Genomic DNA, 21441 nt, shown 5'->3' with positions numbered 1-21441 from the left:
CTCGAGTCAAGCGCGCAACATGTTGCATTAAAATAAGTAAACATAAGGAATGGATGAGATTATAACGTGGAAGCATGATCCAATGGTTCTGAAGATGCACACGTGGTGCAGGTGGTGGAAAACACCTTCTTCTCCGGCGATCCAACAATCTCCGACCACCAGTTGCAGAGAAAAAAATGGTAATGAAAATAAAAAGTAAGGACATCAAAATGAAGCTTAGGTGATGTACATCATCACTGTAACCATGGATCATCCTCACCATTCCCATTTAGAGAGAAACGTGAGATGGAAGATCATGGTATGTCAACTGAGATTGCACGAAATGAACAATTAAGACCACCACTGGCCTGCCTCAAGTGATAGGACTTCAGAAAACCACATAAACCAAAGAAAATCACATTGAATTGCAAGATCTAGATCCAAAAAGTTTAAGGTTCTACCTCTAAAATGAAGCTTCTAATGCCACGAATCCTTTAAGTTCTTGATCTACTTTTGCTCTGGAAGTGTGATGGAGATGATAGGTTAAGGAATTGAGCTTTGAAAATCAACTAGTTATGTTGAATTTCAAGCTTGAAAGAGAAATAGAAATCTGAAAATTCCTTTAGTGAGGGTTGGGATTTCAATTCTGCAGCACTTCAGGTCTCCACTTCGTTTAAAAATGAATGGGATTGAACTCTTATTTATAGCTGAAATGTGGCTGAGATCATGCTTCCCTCGTGTGCATGGGATTTGAATTCTCCTTGCATGGGCCTGTACAGGCGCATGTAAGGCCCAATGATGGGTGATACACCATGCTGAGATCAACTGGAATTGAACTGGACGTGCAATTGTGATGGAAATAGCTTGCACATGAAGTTACAACATGAAAATGCAAAAATGACCATAAAGAGAAAGTTCTTCGAAACTCACACATGGAAAGTCCAAAAAAGTAATGTGAGTAATGGTTGGAAAGCCCTTGAAATAAGGAACAAAAGTCATGTTGGGAAAAAATTCATTTGGCATTTGGAAATTAGTGAAAACTGGCTGTGAAAGTTTGGGCACAAAACATGTCTAGGCCACCCTTTGAAAATTTTCACCAAAAGCAAGCCTCTTCAAGCCCCTATGTTTCCATGATGCAAGCTTAAAATGGAAACAACTCCAACATTAAAGTTGTAGATCTTTTCAAGATGATCAATTTAGACTCAAATTTTGCATCATTTGGATTTTTCATGAGAAAGTTATGGGCACTTTTTCAAATTTAATGACTTAAGTCCAAAGTGACCTATAATGTTTTGTATTATCACATGTATTTATTTTAGGATTATGAAATTTTTTCCAACATAACATTTGAAGTAGACATCTTAAGCTTTCCAATTCATTTGGTCTCACCTAAAAATCATAAAAATTAAGGACGTTAGGTCCTTGGGAAGTTGACCCAAAATTAGGGTTTCAGTCAAAATGACCTATAATGTTTTGAAATGAATGATAAACTTCCAAGTTTCAAATGGATTTTTGATGAAAATTAAAGTTGTTCATATGGTTCTTAAGAACATTTGTTCTCTTGGGGTCATCTTCTTTTGACAAACACATTAAAAGTTATATCTCAGTGACTTTCAGTTTAGTCAGATGACTTGACTGGTCAACTCTTCAAGGCCAAACTTCCAATTGTGATGAATAAATGATTGAGGGGCCTCACATAGGCTCATATATGCATAAAATAATGAATGAAGTAACTTCCCTTGATTAAATTTGATCATGGGTTGAGGTTTCTTCATGAGCAAGGCACAGTCAAAGCACAATTGAATTAGGGTTTCCTTGGGAAACAAACCTCAAGCCCTTTAGGTTATCTTGATCAAATTGGCAAATTGAGATACTTGGGAGACACATATGATGATTAAGAACTTTATGGACCATTGTCATGCTTATTCTCATCTTCATCTAGCCATTTCATTAAGCTTAGGAGCCTCCTAGGAGCAGGGGAGCACATGATCACTTGAGCTTCAAAACAAAAAGAGTTAGTAACATATTTTTGTGCTTTTGGTTAGTAATCAAATAAGAGAAGCAATAATATACAATACAAGCATGCTTGGTGGTCTCAAACCACTCACACAAGTCCTAACCCAAGGGTTAAGGAGACAAACATGCTATGATCCTTGAGGCAATGCACTGAGCAATGATATGATGCCATGAGGGAACTTAGGGTCAAAATTAGGGTCTTACATAGACAGATGTACGATACCCATGCAAAGCAAAAGGGAGCATCTCGTGCCAATCCTTGTATGTGACAACCATCTTTTGGATAATCTTCTTGATATTCTTATTCGCAACTTTAACAACCTCATTCATCTTGGGTCTGTAGAGAGATGAATTATGATGTGCAATCTTGAAGTCTTTGCAAAGAGCTTCCACCATACTGTTATTCAAGTTCGATCCATTATCAGTAATGATCTTACTTGGCACACCATAACGGAATATGATCTGATTCTTTATAAACCTTACAACAACTTACTTGGTTACATTTGCATACGATGATGCTTCAACCCATTTTGTGAAGTAGTCAATTGCCACCAAAATGAAACGATGTCCATTCGAAGCTTTGGGCTCAATCATCCCAATCATATCAATTCCCCACATGGAGAAGGGCCGTGGAGAAGAGATAACATTCAATAGTGTCGGAGGAACATGAAACTTATCAGCATAAATTTGACACTTGTGGCACTTCTTCACAAATTTGCAACAGTCAGATTCCATTGTCAGCCAATAGTAACCTGCTCGCAACATCTTCTTCACCATTGCATGTCCATTGGAATGAGTACCAAAGGAACCTTCATGCACCTCGGTCATCAACAAGTCTGCTTCGTGTCTATCCACGCATCTGAGCAAAACCATGTCGAAGTTTCTCTTGTACAGTATATCACCATTCAAGTGAAAATTACTGGCTAATCTTCTCAAAGTCTTCTTATCTTTCAAAGATGCCCAGACGGGTAAATCTGACTTTGGAGGAAACATTTGATGTCGTAATACCATGGCTTCTTGTCTTTGATTTCTTCAACAGCGAACACATGAGCTGGCCTATCAAGGCGTATCACAGATAAATTGGGAACTTCATTCCAATATTTCACTACAATCATGGATGCCAATGTTGCAAGAGAATCTGCCATCAGATTTTCATCTCGAGGGATATGATGAAATTCAACCTTTGCAAAGAAAGTTGGAATCCTCCTCGCATAATCTCTATATGGTATTAAACTGTGTTAATTCGTCTCCCATTCTCCTTTGATCTGATTCACAACCAAAGCCGAATCACCGAAGACATCCAAATACTTGATTCTGAGATTCATGGCCTCTTTAAGCCCCATAATGCAAGCTTCATATTCTGCCATGTTGTTTGTACATTTGAAAGTCAATCTAAATGTAAATGGTAGATACATGCCTTGAGGAGTAATAATCACTGCCCCAATGCCATTTCCATATTGATTAACAGCTCCATCAAATACCATGCCCCAACGGGAACCAGGTTCTGGCCCTTCTTCAAGCAATGGTTCATCACAATCTTTCATTTTCAAGTACAAAATCTCTTCATCAGGGAAATCATATTGCACTGACTGATAATCTTTAATTGGTTGGTGAGCCAAATGGTCAGCCAAGATACTACCTTTAATCTCTTTCTGAGATCGGTATTCGATATCATACTCTGATAATAACATCTGCCAACGGGAAACCCTCCCAGTTAAAGCAGGCTTCTCAAATATATACTTGATTGGATCCATTTTGGATATCAACCAAGTGGTATGATTCAGCATATACTGACGCAGGCGCTTAGCAACCCAAGCCAATGTGCAACAAGTTTTTTCAAGCATTGAATACCGAGTTTCAAAGTCGGTGAACTTCTTACTGAGGTAGTAAATTGCAGATTCTTTCTTTCCAGTCTCATCTTGCTGACCTAGAACACAACCTATACTATCTTCTAGCATAGTCAAATACATGATCAACGGTCTTCCTTCAACAGGTGGAGACAAAATCGGAGGTTCAAGCAAATATTCTTTGATACTATAAAATGCTTTCTGGCAGTCTTCGGTCCAATCACAAGACTGATCTTTCTGAAGAAGCTTGAATATAGGGGCTCATGTGGAAAATGAATCTGGAAATATAATTCAAACGGCCGAGAAAACCTCTGACTTGCTTCTCAGTTTTGGGCGCAGGCATCTCTTGTATTGCTCTAACCTTGGCAGGATCAACTTCAATACCCTTCTCGCTGACAGTAAAGCCCAACAACTTACCAGAACGAACACCAAAAGTACACTTATTGGGATTCAAGTGGAGTTTATACTTCCTCAAACGCTGGAATAGCTTCAACAAATGCTCACCATGTGCCTCTTCATCAATTGATTTAGCAATCATGTCATCGACAAAAATTCAATCTCTTTATGCATCATATCATGAAAAAGAGTAGTCATTGCTCTCTAGTAAGTTGCACCAGCATTCTTTAAACCGAAAGGCATCACTGTATAACAGAATGTTCCCCAGGGTATAATGAATGTGGTATTCTCTATATCTTCAGGTGCCATCTTAATCTGATTATATCCGGAAAATCCATACATAAACGAAAAGACTTTGAATTTAGCAGTATTGTCTACCAACATATGAATGTGTGGCAGAGGGAAATCATCTTTCGGACTGGCTTTATTTAAATCTCGATAATCAACACACATGTGGACTTTTTCATCTTTCTTCGGCACAGGCACAATATTAGCCAACCATTGCAGATACTCAGCAGTCACAAGGAAACCGACATCAATCTGCTTCCGAACTTCCTCCTTGATCTTCACAGCCATATCAGGATGCGTTCTTCTCAACTTTTGTTTGACTGGCGGGCATTCTGGCTTCAACGACAATCTATGCTCCACAATATCAGAATCCAAACCAGGCATGTCTTGATAGGACCATGCAAACACATCTGAATATTCTCGAAGAAGATCAATCAACCCCTTCTTAGCATCTACACACAATCGAGACCCAATCTTGACTTCCTTCACATCATCTTCGGAACCCAAGTTGACTAGCTCAATCTGCTCTTTAAACGACTGAATAATATTTTCATCTTGCTCTAGAAGATGAGACAATTCATCACTCACTTCTTCATCACTTTCCTCCTCGGCCTCAAACACAAGGAACTCAAAATTTGGAGAAGGAGAAGGATCATTGTATTCAATGGGGTTAGGAACCAACCTGCATAATGATTTGATATTTTGATTTTAGAGAAGTGAATTTATGACCAAATATTATGCAGATGGATAATTATATTGTTTATTTATGTTTTTTGTGATTAGCACTTTCAGAATAAAGCAAAAAGTAAAAATAAACATCAAATATGTGGATGAATAGAATTAACTTTATTAATGATCAATTTAAAAATGCCCAAACAACGTTCACTTCTTCCTTAGGCATAGAAGAAGGATTTTAAAATATAAAAGCAGTTACTTAGATCGATGCAAAAAAACAGGAATATCAACAGCAGTCTAATTGTTGCATGTCCCTCCATGCATAACAAAGTTGGTGTTGTCTTCCTCTTCATTGTCCTCTAGCACAACAATGAAGTGTTGTTCATTCCTATGAATGAACCCTCCGCTATGCAAGCTAAGTTGCATCTCTTCAGATCTAACGGTTGACGAGCTCTTTTGGAACCCCAAACCAGTTCTTCCCTTATTGTCGGAGACCTCTACCACACGCCCCCACTGATCAATAGGACCTGCTTCAACAATATTTTGAGCATCTTTCAGAGAGGACATAGGTTCCCCAACTCTCTTCTCAGCAACAATAGATAAGGCTTGGAACGGAGTTCCAACCTCATCCTCGGCTTCCACATAGGAGAAAGATGACAGATGGCTAACCAACAACGCTTTCTCACCTCCCACAATCACCAGCTTGCCATTCTTGACAAATTTGAGCTTCTGATGCAGAGTGGAAGTAACAGCCCCTGCCTCATGAATCCATGGCCTTCCCAATAAGCAACTGTAGACCGGGTGGATATCCATTACTTGAAAAGTAATCTGAAAATCACTTGGACCTATCTTGATTAGAAGGTCCACTTCTCCAATGACTGTCTTGCGCGAGCCATCAAAGGCCTTGACAATCACCCCACTATATCTCATGGGAGCTCCTTGGTAAGATAACTTTGACAATGTTGACTTTGGAAGCACATTAAGTGATGAACCGGTGTCAACAAGCACATTTGACAAAGCATCTTTTTTACAATTCATTGAGATATGCAAAGCCAGGTTATGATTTCTTCTCTCCTCAGGGAGTTCTTCGTCACAAAAGCTCAAATTATTGCACGAAGTGATGTTAGCCACAATGTAATCAAACTGCTCCACATTAACATATTTCTCTACATATGCATGTTCCAGAACTCTGTGGAGTGCTTCTCTATGTGCTTCAGAATTCAAAAGCAGAGACAACACAGAAATCCTCGAGGGAGTCTGGAGCAACTGCTCAACCACATTGAATTCACTCCTCTTGATCAGTCGGAGTACCTCATCATCATCATTGGATTTCAAATTGCTGGATTCACCAGACTTATCTTTTGAAAAACCAACAGGATCTACACTAGGCACCTCCGCCTTCTTACCAACAACTATTTCTTCTTTATTTTCCTGGAACACCGGTCCAAAACTCGACCACTGCGGGTCACTTTTGTAACATCTGCAATGCTTACTACTGAATTGGTTATAGGCAACGGTACCTCTTGACCATTCTCTAACATCATAGCATTTTATTGATACGGTACAACCTTATCAGATGCATACCAGATGGGCCCTGCTAACCGTATTACCAACGACGATACTGATCTATTGTTGACGTTCTTGTTACTGCTGTTGCTATCATATTGGATCACCAACCGCTCTGATTTCTTGAAAACGGGACCTATGACATTGACGTCGTCATCTACATGACGGGATTGAACAATCTAGATCATGCCTTCATCCATCAGACACTGGATGTCCCTTTTCACTACAATATACCCTCTTGGGTTCACGCTACAAATATCACAACCATCGTGATCATGTTCACAGTCACTCACCAAAAATATATCTTTGTGAATCTGCACCAAAGATCTTCGAATAAACCGGACATCAAAAACTTTGAATTCACCAGGACAACCGTCCACCATGTTCACTAAAGAATTACCATGAGCGGGCAAGGGATTAGATTTCACATTAGGCGCGCGGTCTTCAAAAGACACCATGCCACTCTTCATAAGCTTCTGCACCTCATACTTCAATGATAACAGTTCTCAATATCGTGCCCAAGTGCACCCTGGTGAAAAGCACAACAAAGCTCGGGTTTATACCACCAAGGAAGTGGTTCTGGGATTTGCGGTGGATTTCTTGGTTGAATCAAATATTAGAGGACCAGGTGTGAGACTCTAATTTTGACCCTAAGATCCCTCATGGCATCATGCTATTGCACAAGTGCATTGCCTCAAGGATCATAACTTGTTTGGCTCTTTAACCCTAGGGGTGGGACTTGTTTGAGTGTTTTGAGATCACCAAGCATGCTTGTATTGTATTTTATTGATTTTCATATTTTTATTACTAACCAAAAGAACAAAAATATGTCACTAACTCTTTTTGTTTTGAAGCTTAAGTGATCATGTGCTCCACAATGCTCCTAGGAGGTTTCTAAGCCCAATGCAATGGCTAGATGAAGATGAGAAAAAGCATGAAAATGGTCCACAAAGCTCCTAATAATTATATATGTATCCCAAGTATCTCAATTTTCCAATTTGATCAAGATAACCCAAGGGGCTTGAAGATTATTTCCCAAGGAAACCCTAATTCAACTGTGCTTTGACTGTGCCTTCCCCATGAAGCAACCTCAACCTATGATCAAATTTAATCAAGGTAAGTTCTTTCATTCCTCATTTTATGCATATATGAGACTATTTGAGGGCCCTCAATCATTTATTCATCAAGATTAGAAGTTTGGCCTTGAAAAGTTGACCAGCCAAAGTCATCTAACTAAGCTGAAACTCCTTGAAATATAACTTCTGATGTATTTGTCAAATAAAGATTACCCCAAGATAAAAGATGTTCCTACGAACCATATGAACAAGGTTCATTTTCATCAAAAATCCATTTGAAACTTGTAACATCATCATTCATTTCAAAACTTTATAGGTCATTTTGACTGAAACCCTAATTTTGGGTCAACTTACCAAGAGCATAACTTCCTTAAATTTTATGATTTTTAGGTGAGATCAAATTAATTATAAATATTGACATGTATACTTCAAATTTTATGTTGGACAAAATTTCATAATCCTAAAATAAATACATGTGATAATGCAAAACATTATAGGTCATCTTGGACCTAATTCATTGAATTTGAAAAAGTACCCAACTTCAAATGCCCATAACGTTATCATAGAAAATCCAAATGATGCAAATTTTGAGTCTAAATTTATAGCCTTGAAAATATCTACAACTTTGACGTTGGAGGTTTTTCCATTTGAAGCTTGTATCATGAGGACAAAGGGGTTTGATTAAGCTTGTTTTTGGTGTACTTTTTCAAAATGACTTGAATATGTTTTGTACTTGAATTTTCACAGCCAGTTTTCATCAATTTGAAAATGTCAAATGAATTTTTGTCCAACATGACTTTTGTTCCTTATTTCAAGGGCTTTCCAATCATTACTCACATTACTTTTTTGGATTCACCATTTGTGAGTTTCGAATTCATTTCCAATTATGTGCATTTTGGTATTTTATGATGAAACTTGAATATGCAAGCTTGTTCAGTCCAATGCACACGACCATTTTCCCTTCACTTGATCTCAACAAGCTTTTGCATGCATCATTAGGCCTTCCACACGCTTGCATAGGCCCATGCAAGCAAAATTCAAATTGCCATGCACATGAAAGAAGCGTGGGATTCAGCCATATTTAGTTATAAATAGAGGCGCCTTGAGCTTCATTGAGGGAACCTTTTAGACATCTGAATTGCTACAGAGTTGAAACCATAGCCATACCAAAGGAATTATTTAGAAATTGTTCTTACTTTCGAGCTTGAAATTCAGCATCATTAGCTGAGTTTTAAAGCCTAATTCTTAGCCTTTCACTTCCATTACATCCATAGATCAAAGAGGAGCAAGGATCTTGAAGGATTCGTGGCTAGAAGTTCATCCATTTGAAGGTTTATTCTCGAACTTTTTGGATCTAGAACTCTTTATTCAATGTAGCATTCTTGTGTTTCTATGGTTTTCTGAAGTCCTCACACTTGAGGCAAGCCATTGGTGCTTTCAATTTCTCATTTCATGAACAAACAGTTTGAACACCATGATCTTCTCCTTCACATTTCTCTCCAATATAGGAAGAGTGAGGAAGATCCAATGGTACAATGTTGATCTCCATCACACGAGCTCCATTTTCATGTCTTTGTTTTTCATTTTCATTAAAGTTCATTTTCCTACAACTGGTGGCCGGAATTGGTTGTCTAGCTGGAGAAGATGGTGGTTTCCACCACCACCACCACGTGTGCATCCTCCTGGCCCTTGGATTTGGTTTCCATGTTTTAATCTTGTTCATTCATTGTGCTTACTTGTTTTAATACATGTTGTTGCACGTTCGACTCAAGCACACCGTGTTCCCTATGATCTGGACCATCCATGAGCGCCACGTAAATTAATGAATCCATCACGTGGTTGTGGTTTTTTCCATTTATTCCATTTTCTTTTATTTTCAGTTAATTTATTTTATTTTCAAAAATTCATTTGAAGTCAGAAAAATATGAGACCAATTCCAAAAAATTTCTTGAAAAATCTAATTTCATATTATGATTTTTAATTATTTTTGTGACTTCATTTGATATTTTTTATGGATTATTTGATTTTTAATGGTTTTAATTCATTTTAAAATACTTTCTGACTTTTGAAAAATCCAAAAATATTTTTATAGCATTTATGGATCATGATAAGTCAATGAAAAATAGTCTCATAAATTTCTTATTTGGTTTGTGACTATTTGAGATTTTAATTCATATTATGCTATTTTTTAATTGTTTTTAATTGATTTTAAATACTTTCTGGTTTCAAAAATTTGTGAGAAAATTAGTCAAAGCTTGTTTGACTATGTTGAACCTATGAGAATTTAATTTGACTCATTGAAGTTGTTTTAAATTGAATTTGAGGTTTGACCTTATTTGTTTATTTTTATTTGCATTTTTATTTTAATTCAAAAAATACAAAAAAAATACCATTGACTCTTTGACTTGTTATCTTCATTTCTCTTCTGTTTGGTGTTGATTGATGTTAATTTGATTCACATTTGATCAATTGGATTTGGTTGTGGACTTATTTTCCCCTCCCTTTCATCTTTATCCCTTTCTTCCCATCAAATGACCAATGAGTTAAAGTCTTGAAGTTGGTCTTGACAAATGAGAAGTTTAACCTTCTTTGATCCAAACCAAACTCAACTTGATCCATGATCAAGTGAGTTGTTTTGTGTCCAAGATAGGTTGCTTCTTGGTCAAGCAAATAACTAAAAGTGAATACAAGGCCCTTCCCCTCTTATTTGGCATGACAAGTTTATGGAGCTTGGCTTACTAGTCATGATCTCTAACTTGTGTTCTTTGCCTATATTTTTATTGACCGGCCTCAGATAGGTGTGACTACTACATTAGTCCACTTACGATTGCTTAACATAGCGCTACATTGTCTTATGACAAGCTAACATAACCTTACTAACCACAAACTTTAATTTGAGCATTTAATTTCTTAACATTTACTTTTAATGTCATTTATTTCTTGCTCATTATTCATATTTGATTTTCACTTTGCTCACTTGAGCATATATTTTATATTTATGTCATTTTTCTTTTGCTCATTTGAGCCCATTATTGAGTATATATATTGCTATTTTGTTTTGCTTTGTGTTTGTTTTGTGTGAACCAAAGTGAAAAAGAAGAAAGGACTTAGAATTAGGATTTACCCATGCTTAAAGAAGTTCAAGAGCAACTAGGCCTCATGTCTTTAGAATGCTAAATATGTTGAAGATCAACTAGGCCTCATGCCTTTAGAATGCTAAAATTCAAAGTTGACCTCAGAGGACTTCTCCTCCAAACTGATTCTTTGTCCATTCCCCTTATTGTGTTGTGAACTTTTTGATGTTTGCCTTTGTGTGATAGGGATCTCATCTTAAGATTGTGAAAGAAGGACCATTGTCATGAGGAGCCAAGTTAAGAGCCAAGCCAAATGGAGATCCTAGGAGCTTGATTCAAATTGTTTGATTACTTGTTTATGTGCTAAGTCCAAAGGAAAGGAGCATCTTGAGTCATCTCTATATGACTCAAAGAAAAGGAACTCCAAGGGTTTTTCTTTCCCCTCTTATCTTTGTATGCTTTAGGAATAGCCCTTCTCTTCTTCTCCCCACTCTAACCAAGCCAAAAATCATTTTCAAAACTTTTAAATTTGTTTCAAAGTAGAAACCTAGGCCTTTGACTTTTCAAAACTATTTTCATAAATACTCATTGTGAATAAACTTTAATCCAAACTTTGACTTCATTTTGTAAATAATTCTAACTTGTAAATATAACTCATTTCAAGTTGTTTTATGACTCCAATGGCCACTTTGTTAAAACCTTTTCATAAACATTAGTCATAGGTTTGAGTTATCATAGTGGTTGATGTAAATCTCACCTCATCCTTAGTGTTGGATTATAAGCCTTCCATGCTTATTATAGGGTTAACCCCTCACTAGCATGTTTAAGCCTTCCTCACATGGTGGATTGTTGGTTTAGGTTGAGTTTTCTCCCTTCGATAACAAAAGACCTTAAGGCTTTTAGTTAAAATCAATTCACCAATCTTTGAGACTTTTACCCCGAACTACGAGGTTTTGATCCTCCTTTGTGATGGTACGTAGGCAATGGGTTCATCCATTCAAACAACAAAAAATTTGTAAATATAATCTATTCTATTCTCATCCCTCCAATCTTTTGCACAAATCTTTTCACAAATACCAACCTACAACACATATTTGCAAAAAGGGTTCCCTTAGAGTACTAAGGGTGTTTTGGGTGCGTAAAACCTTCCCATTTCATAACCAACCCCCTTACCTAGATCTCTGACATTTTTATTAGTTTTTGATTTGAAAAACTTCTTACTTGGCTTTTGTTCGCTTTTTAGCCTTTCCTTTGGACAAATAAAAGTGCGGTGGCGACTCGAATTATATGTTGACTTTTGGTTTAGTCAATAAACCTAAAGGTAACAAAAACCCCGCTACAGAAAAGTGGCGACTCTGCTGGGTGGTTCTTAACCGAGACTCCATGCTCGTGACTTACAACAAACCCGTGATTCATGGTTGATCCATTCTCGTATATCCCCAATATCAATGGAACTTGGGTGTTCATAAGGTGTAAACCATAATCCACCAAAATGGATGATTGATATTAAGGACGACTTGAGCTATCCCGTGACCTTTGTGTGTTGTGACTTGCTTGATCCTTGAGTGTGTTTGTTGCATCCATGCATTTATGCATTCATTTGCATTCATGTCATCAACAATAAAGGTTTTACAAGGAACTTAAAAGGTCTATTTGCAAATTTTCAGACATGGATAAGCAAAGAAGGAATACGAAGAAGTACAGTTTCAGACAACCCGACTTGAAAGAGTTAAGGAGTTTGACATCATATGTATTAGAGCCTTTGGAGTTCAAAGCTTGCCATGGGAAGCTTCTATCTATTCTCTCTACCAAGGTGGATGAGGGTCTGATGAGTGTGTTGGTGCAGTTCTACGATCCTCTGTATCGGTGCTTCACTTTTCTGGATTTCCAGCTTTTGCTTACACTAGAGGAGTATGCTTATCATGTGGGTATACCTATTCTTGACCAGTTACCATTCAGTGGTTTGGAGAAGATTCTGTCTTCCCAAGAGATTGCTGACATGCTTCACTTGGAGGTATCTGACATTGTTGCCAATATGACTACCAAGGGTGGAATTCAAGGTCTCCCATCTGATTTTGTTATTGCCAAAGCTATTTTGTTTGGGAAGGCCATGAGTAAGGAAGCTTTTGAAGCCATATTTGTACCCCTCATCTATGGGCTAGTGTTATTTCCCAACATCGACAACTTCGTGGATGTGAACGCTGGTAGGATTTTCTTTTCTCTCAATCCTGTTCCGACTTTGTTGGGTGACACTTATTTCTCTTTGCATATGAGGAATACAAAGGGTGGTGGTTCCTTTGTGTGTTGTCTTCCTCTGTTGTACAAGTGGTTTATTTCGCACTTGCCTCAGACGCTTGCCTTCAAGGAGAACAAGGAATGTCTACGGTGGTCCACGAGACTTATGTCTCTCACTAATGATGATATCTCTTGGTATAATCGTGTTTATGATGGCGTTCAGATTATTGATTCTTGTGGTGAGTTCTCCAATGTACCTCTTCTTGGTACATGTGGTGGGATTAACTACAACCCTGCTTTGGCTCGCCGTCAGCTTGGGTTCCCCTTAAAGGATAAACCTAACAACCTTTCATTGGAAGACTTATTATTTCAAGAGGGTAAAGATCCCCAAAACTTGAAGGATAGGATGGTTCGCGCCTGGCGCAAGGTTCCTAGGAAAGGGAGGAATGAGCTTGGTGCGAAGAATTGTATTGCTTTGGAACCTTACACCGCTTGGGTAAGGAAGAGAGCTTTTGAGTACCGCATGCCGTATGAGTATCCGAGACCTACCTCTATGGTTATGGTTGGGCCTTCAACCCTCCCTAATCAAGGAGTAGAGGAGTTGAGAGACAAAGACTGTTCACGTGCTTGGGTTCGTGAGCGTGAGGAGCTTCTTCAGCAGCTCAAGGATAAGGATGCAGTGATTGAGTTTTTAGAGCATCAGGTCATTGATGAGCCTGATGATGTGGTTATTTCTCTCCTTCCTCACTCGTCTAGGTTTTGGAAGAAGAGGTATGATCAGCTCATCAAGGAGAAGGCCGATATGGTGGTAGCTTACGAGAGAGAGGTGAAGAGGCTTCGTGCGACGTATCTTCTGATCTCGAAGGCTTTGGACAATTGCTTCTAGGGATCCATAGGATGTTTATCCTCCTTTTCTCTTGTATTGTATTTGGTTACCGAGACTGCACTATTTCTTTGGTGTAAAAAAGTTCCAAATATTATATTGCTTTGGGTATTCCATATATGTCTTAAAAAGTTCAATATTTTCAAAACATTTGAAAATAGCTCTTTATAAAGTTCCTTTGATAAAAAACAAATCATATGCACGAGCATTGCATGCATCATATGCATAAGCAGGTTTTGGTTCTGAGCTCCGTGATACAGTGGTCTAACTCTTTGCTCTTCATTTATTTTGAAGATAAGCTGACGCACCGATACAACACCCGAGCAAATCATCAAAAGATCATGGAACACCTTGAACAAGACAATAGAGATCTGAAGGAAGAAATTTCCAGACTGACTGCCATGATGGAGTCAGTTCTTACTGCACAAAGTCAAGCTTCTCCAACTCCTGCAACTCTTCCCGCGAGGACGGTCACCTCTGAAGTGGTTACTTCAATAGTGCCTGCAGCCATGCCCACTTCGCTCCTAGTATAACTGCTGGATTCCCTTGGGGAATGCCATCTAACTTTATTCCAGAGGGTTTTGCTCCCACTCTTGCTTCTATGCCGGCATCTAGCCCGGTCCTGTCTGTGCCACCTCCCGTTGTGCACACCTTGCCACGTGTTGAAGACACCATCTATCACTCTGAGCCATCTGAGGGCCCGGACGTGTATGAAAATATGGATGAGATGAAGAATCAATTCCTTGAGCTGCGCAAGGAACTGAAAACTTTGAGAGGTAAAGATTTATTTGGGAAGAGTGCTGCTGAACTATGCTTGGTGCCCAACGTGAAAATCCCAGTTAAATTCAAAGTGCCTGACTTTGAGAAGTACAAGGGAAACACATGTCCACTTAGCCATCTTGTGATGTATGCTCGCAAGATGTCGACCCAGACAGACAATGATCAACTGCTGATTCATTACTTTCAGGACAGCCTGACAGGTGTTGCACTCTGCTGGTATATGGGGCTAGAGAGTGCAAGCATTCTCACTTTCATTGATCTTGGAGAGGCCTTTGTGAAACAATATAAATACAACATGGACATGGCTCCAAACAGAGATCAACTGATGGAAATGTCCCAGAAGGATAAGGAGACCTTCAAGGAATATGCCCAGAGGTGGCGAGAATTGGCAGCTCAGATAGTGCCGTCGTTGGAGGAGAAGGAGATGACAAAGATCTTTCTGAAGACTTTGAGCTCTTTATACTATGAGCGCATGATTGCTAGTGCTCCCGCGGACTTTACTGAAATAGTAAATATGGGAATGAGGCTAGAAGAGGGAGTCCGCGAAGGACGTCTTTCCCGTGAGGACAATTCAGCGAAGAAATATGGAGGATTTGCCAGGAAGAAAGAAGGGGAGACTCACGATGTTTCTTCCCATATCAAGAGAAGACCCTATGTGAGGAGGAAAGAAGTCCGACCAACTGTTAACCAACACTAGGTGGCTCATATAGCACCTGCTTTTAGAGAAACTCAACAACCACAACAACAACATCATCAATAACAACAGGCTTATCGGCCTCGCAACAATAACAACACCAGCACCATCAACTATGAGAGGAAGAGGGTGACCTTTGACCCAATTCCTATGACCTATGCTGAACTTTATCCTTCCTTAATCGATAGGAAGCTAATAACTCCTCGTGATCCTCCTACTGTGCCAGCGAATCCCCAATGGTGGTACAAGCCCGAACTTCACTGTGTGTATCATTCCGATTCTCCCGTACATGATGTGGAGAATTGATTTTCGTTGAAGACCAAGGTGAAAGACCTTGTGAGGAGTGGGATACTATTCTTTGAGGATGTAGGCCCAAATGTGAATAAGAACCCATTGCCCGAGCATGGGAAGGCAGTTGTCAATATGGTTCAGGGGTGCCCTGGTAAATACAAAGTCCTTTAGGTGAATGACATAAGGCAATCTTTGGTAGAGATGCATAGGCTGTTGTATGAGCACAGTCATTATGAGCATGATCATGATAGTTTCCAGGTTTGCACTGTTAGCGAAAGAGGATGCCGCAAAGTAAGGAAGGATATCCAAGAGATGCTAGACCAAGGGATGATTGAGATACTTCAGAATCGTGATGAGGATGAAGTTGATGTTATCACTCCAGTGTTCAAAATTCCTGATCTTGTTGTCATTAAGTATGATGGTAGCAAGAAGAAGGTGTCGCCAGCTCTTGTGATCAAGCCAGCAGGCCCTGTCCCGTATGTATCAGATAAGGCGGTCCCGTACCGTTATAATACTGTTATGCTGGAAGATGGGAAGGATGTGCCGTTACCCTCAACCTCTGTCGTAAGCATTTCCGATTTCAGTGGAGTGACCCGTAGTGGTCATGTTTTTTCGGCTCAGACAAAATCTCATGAAAACATCATGAAGAAAGATGCTGCCAGTCCTGCTTGTCCCATGGGGACTTCTTCTTCAAATAATTTTGTTCCTGTTGTGAAGGGTGTCGACCCTGTTGTTGACAAATCTGTTAAAGCTCCCATCCTGGTTGGCCATTCTGGCATGTTGAAAGAGGATGGTGATCAGATGCTGAGGCTCATCAAGAGGAGTGAATACAACATTGTGGATCAATTGCTTCAAACTCCACCAAAGATATCTGTCATATCTTTGTTGATGAATTCAGAGCCACACCGTGAAGTGTTGCAAAGTGTCGCAACCTGAAAAATACAGTGCGCGAAAAAACAACCGGCGAAAGAAAATGACAGAAGAGTCGCCACCGTGCGTTATTCATCCCAAAGGAGGGAAAGGAAACGCTCGAAGTAAACCTGGAAAAAAGGAAAGGACAAGACAGGGTCTCGCAACCAAATCTTGGGTTCGGGAGTCGGTTATGCGAAGGGAAGGTATTAGCACCCCTACGCATCCGTAGTACTCTACGGGATCCACTTTTGTAGTTCTTGTCTAAAGGGTGTGAGTTTATCTTGTGCTGTTTACCAAAAAAAAGGGTTAAATGAAAATGACTCGCACGGATGTCGCATCCACTGCATACGTATCTCATCTGAATATGAGAATCAGAGTCTTCGTAGCTCGGCTGACCTATGGGTTGGGGGGATGTGTGCTCGCTAAGACATCGCGTCTTATGCCTACGTATCTCATCTGGCCTGAGAATCAGAGCAAAACGTAGTTCGGCTAACTACGGGGTTATGGATTGGGTTTTGGACGAACGACGTCACTACGCAATCTACCGGATGCTCGACCTTTGGAGACTTACTCGCCTGTAGTAGAAGGAGTTAACGTGTTGCTTTGGGTTTTAGGGTTTGGGATGCTCAAGGGCAAAAAGGCAGTCCTTGACGAAGGAACCGCGCTACCTGCAGGGATACGGACACATACAAAACAAACATGTATAAAGTAAATGTGCCAACAAGGGGCTCAGAAGTAAATAAACAAAAGAAAACAAATGCCTCCTATCGAGGTCTTCCAGCTAAGAAAGCGATAAAATGCGGAAAAGAGGTAAAAGTACCACACGGATGAAGATCCGAAGTAACAGCAATTAAAGGAGTAAGAAACCCAGGGATCTCCCAAGCTAATGCCATCAAAGAAAGGTGAGTCAGTACAGGTAATCAGAATGAACCTCCAGGGGGTATCCCACAAATAAAGTGGGAAAACCACGCAAACCATCTCTGCAAGAGTCTGTGAGCCCTCACAAAAACTCAACAAAAGGGTTAGTGAAACACGATAAGCATTTTTTTCATGGATAACAGTATGGTTTCAGAAACCTCAAACCCTGTGGCATACATTTCAGAAATCATGTGATTAAACATTCAAGACATATGTTTCACCCATTCATGCATAATTAAACCCGTGGGCAAAAACATAATGAAATTCATCCATCATACCTCATACATTCAGATGATCCAAATTAAGAGCATAAAATTATGGGAATGAGGCAAACCTGATGGGAGAGACCGGTTGAAATGTTAGGGTTAGCGTGAGATGGGGGTTGCTATGAGTTCTCTGTCAGGTTCCTCTCCAGGTTTTGTCCAGGGTTTTGTTTCAAGGAAACCTCAGAGTATTTTTGCTTCCCTTCCTTTTTCTGTCTGATCTCCCTCTTTTATAATCTGATTTTCATGGCTTTGTGGGCTCAAATGAGAGAGGTCCAAGTCCAAGTTTTTTCTATTATATTTTATTTATTTTTTTATTATTGTTTTTATTTATTATTTATTTATTTATTTTATTTATTTTTCGTTTTTTTTTTAAATAAAGTTTCTTGGATCTTATTCTGATTGACATGATGAAATGCAATATGAAATGCTAAATGAATGCATGAATGAGGGGGGCAAATTTTGGGGTGTTACAGTTGCCCCTATTCAATCATCAGCTAACCCGAGTAGGATGAAAGCGAACAGCTTATCAGACAAACGGGGTGAGCTGTGATTGAATACCAAAGACAGACCGAAAATTTGCGCTCCGAGAACACCACAAAAACGCGGAAATACACCGCGCTGTCGCATCCGTGAAAAACAACCGGCGGGCTAAAACAAAACAAACAGAGCCGCCACCGTGCGTTATTTATCCCAAAAGAGGGAAAGGAAACGCTCGAAGTAAACCTGGAAAAGACATGGTCTTGTGACCAAAGAGAATGGGATCGGGAGTCGGTTATGCAAAGGGAAGGTATTAGCACCCCTACGCATCCGTCGTACTCGACGGGATCCACGCTCAAAAGATAGGAAAAGGTTGCTAAAACAAACACCACACACACTAAAAACAACACAGGTGGAATAAGAGGGGAAAGGGCTCGCTAGGATATCGCATCCTATGCCTACGTATCTCATCTGGAATGAGAATCAGAGCTACCGTAGTTCGGCTCATGCACGCCGAAACAAAACACACGCAAACAGGCAAACATGGAAACCGAATGCCAATCGCTGGACTTACATCAGACTCCGAACCAAACAAACCCACACTGGAAACCAAATGCCAATTGCTGGACTTATATCGGACTCCAAGCACACAACAAAAGGATACGGAATGCCAATCACTGGGCTTACATCCATCTCCTAACACACACAAGAAGGATAACAAACAACAAGTTACTAAGGAGTCTGGCACTCGAGCCTAGCAACTGTCAAGCAAACACACACAAAAAAGAAAAAGGGTGCCCGGAGAGATCTTGTACGATCTCCTGCCTACGTACCTCATCTGGTATGAGGATCAGGGCAACGTAGTTCCCCTTAACAGGGAAAGAAATTCTAACCTAACCAGAGACTGGGAAATGACAAACTAGAAGGGAGCTGGACTCGAGCCTAATAGTTATCATGCAAATTCACCATGGTCCTAGGTCAAGGTTTCTAGCTAACTTGCACAGGCAGCAAGCTAAACCTAAACAGCACAAGCAATTAAAGCAAACAATCACAAATATCACACACTATATATAGACAAAGTGGGCTCATACAAGGGTTAGGCTGCAAAAGCAAGCCAACTGTATCAGGTGATGTTAGCTCTTAACCCTAACATTGAGAGTTAGGGTGAAGCAGATGAAATGGGAGTGAGGGGTGTGCCTCACAGCTCTTATCCCTGGCCTGGGAGAGCTTTAGACAAAGGAAGTGTGGATTCAGAAAGTGGGAACCCTTATACACTTATGACTGACTCAACATGGATCTTGGGTTAGTATCCACAATGCATCAACACCAGTTGTGTGAGCAGAGGAATGACTCAACTGAATAGCAGGAGATGGATTGCACATCTCTTGTATCTGCCAATTGCCTTATTCAAGGTCTTTTCCTGCTTGGGGACAAAGATAAACAATCACAAGCATTGCCTCTTAAGGAGGACTTCAGACAGGTGCCTGACCAAATAACAGGCCAGGTCTTCCAGACTACATGGAGTTAGTGAGTTATACCTCAATTGGTTAAGCAACCAAGCAACAACAAAAGCAAGTTCAAAATGAACTATAGCAACTAATGTACCTGAAAACAATCTAATTCAGTCAGTACACAGCTCAAACAGTCAAACATACAAACTAAAAGTCCACAGTTAACTGTACACAAGCAATGCATCAAGCAAAGCATAAGCCAATGCTCAACACAAATGACTTAGAAGCCACCTACAAAACAAACTTAATGTTAATCAACATCAACCAAATAAGCAACTCAAGCCATGTGAATCAAATCCTCAATGCCATATGCTTTTTGTCCTGAAAACACAACTCAAACATAAGAAGCAAACCCCTAGGACAAGGCCTAGGGTCAAAGAGGGAGAAATAATTCAAAACAAAACATGAAAATTGACACAAATCAAATTCAATCAAATTAGAACATCATCCAATTAGTCTCACATTCATATCATACACCAATTTCATTTCACACAACAAATAGTGCAAAGCATGCAAGTTCAAAGCTCATTGGACCAAACAGAATGACTCAATCCAAACTAACTCAAAAATAATTCAATAAAGCTCAAGAAAAATCATGGCTAAACAGAACTCATGACATGATCATCACACCAAAATTCAAGTCATTTGGACAAAGGGAAGCATGTCAAATAAATTCATCAAGTCAAGGCAAGGAAAAACAAGCTCAAACAAGGCACAATTTCATGCATCAACTTCACACAAGCCTAAAACAGAGTACGAACATGATAAATGACTCAAACTAAAGCCATGGCAAACTTCAATGTGTCTATAATCACTCCACAAAATTTCAAGTTCATGTGATACATATCCAGAATTTCACAAATCATAGAAGTTCATGACCCTCAAAAAGTCCACAAATGGTCAACCAGAAGAGAAAATCTCAAACAAATCAAAGATGCATCCAAAAATTCTACAAATATTCATGAGTGATCCTAACATCCATAACTAGCATCATGCAAAAATTCACATCAATTGAAGTTCATATGGCATGGCAAATAAATTCCACAAATCAAGCAAGAAAAGGTGTGACACAAATTGTCACACCTATATTGATCAGATCATATCTCACAAACCAGAAATGCAAAAATTGCAAACTCAACGCCAAAGTATCAATTAGGATCTCTAGTTTACACATGCAAAATTTCAGCTTCATTGGATTAAGCATCATCATTTCACAACCAAAATAGCAAGCAAGGTGCAAGAGAAGACATGTAAACATAAACCCTAGCCAAAATAAAAATCCACACGTGCACAAATTCTGGAAAAATCATCATTAAATAGTAGACATCAAGAGGATCATTGTGCAAAAAATCTCACATCAATTGGACAAGTATTTTTGGAGTTATGATTTTTGGAATGAAGGAGTGAAATAAAAAATGACATGAATAAGCATTCATGAATGGCAAGGCAAAAATGAATTAAAATGCACATGGCCAAAGGAAGGTGCTCTCGCCCAGAATCGAAGGGAGTGTGGATATTTGAACTAGCGCGCTACAGTTAAAGCACCAGGACACGTGG

The sequence above is a fragment of the Lathyrus oleraceus genome, chromosome 1, assembly GCF_024323335.1.
Source record: "Lathyrus oleraceus cultivar Zhongwan6 chromosome 1, CAAS_Psat_ZW6_1.0, whole genome shotgun sequence".
Lineage (NCBI taxonomy): Eukaryota > Viridiplantae > Streptophyta > Magnoliopsida > Fabales > Fabaceae > Lathyrus > Lathyrus oleraceus.
This window is presented reverse-complemented; position numbering follows the sequence as displayed.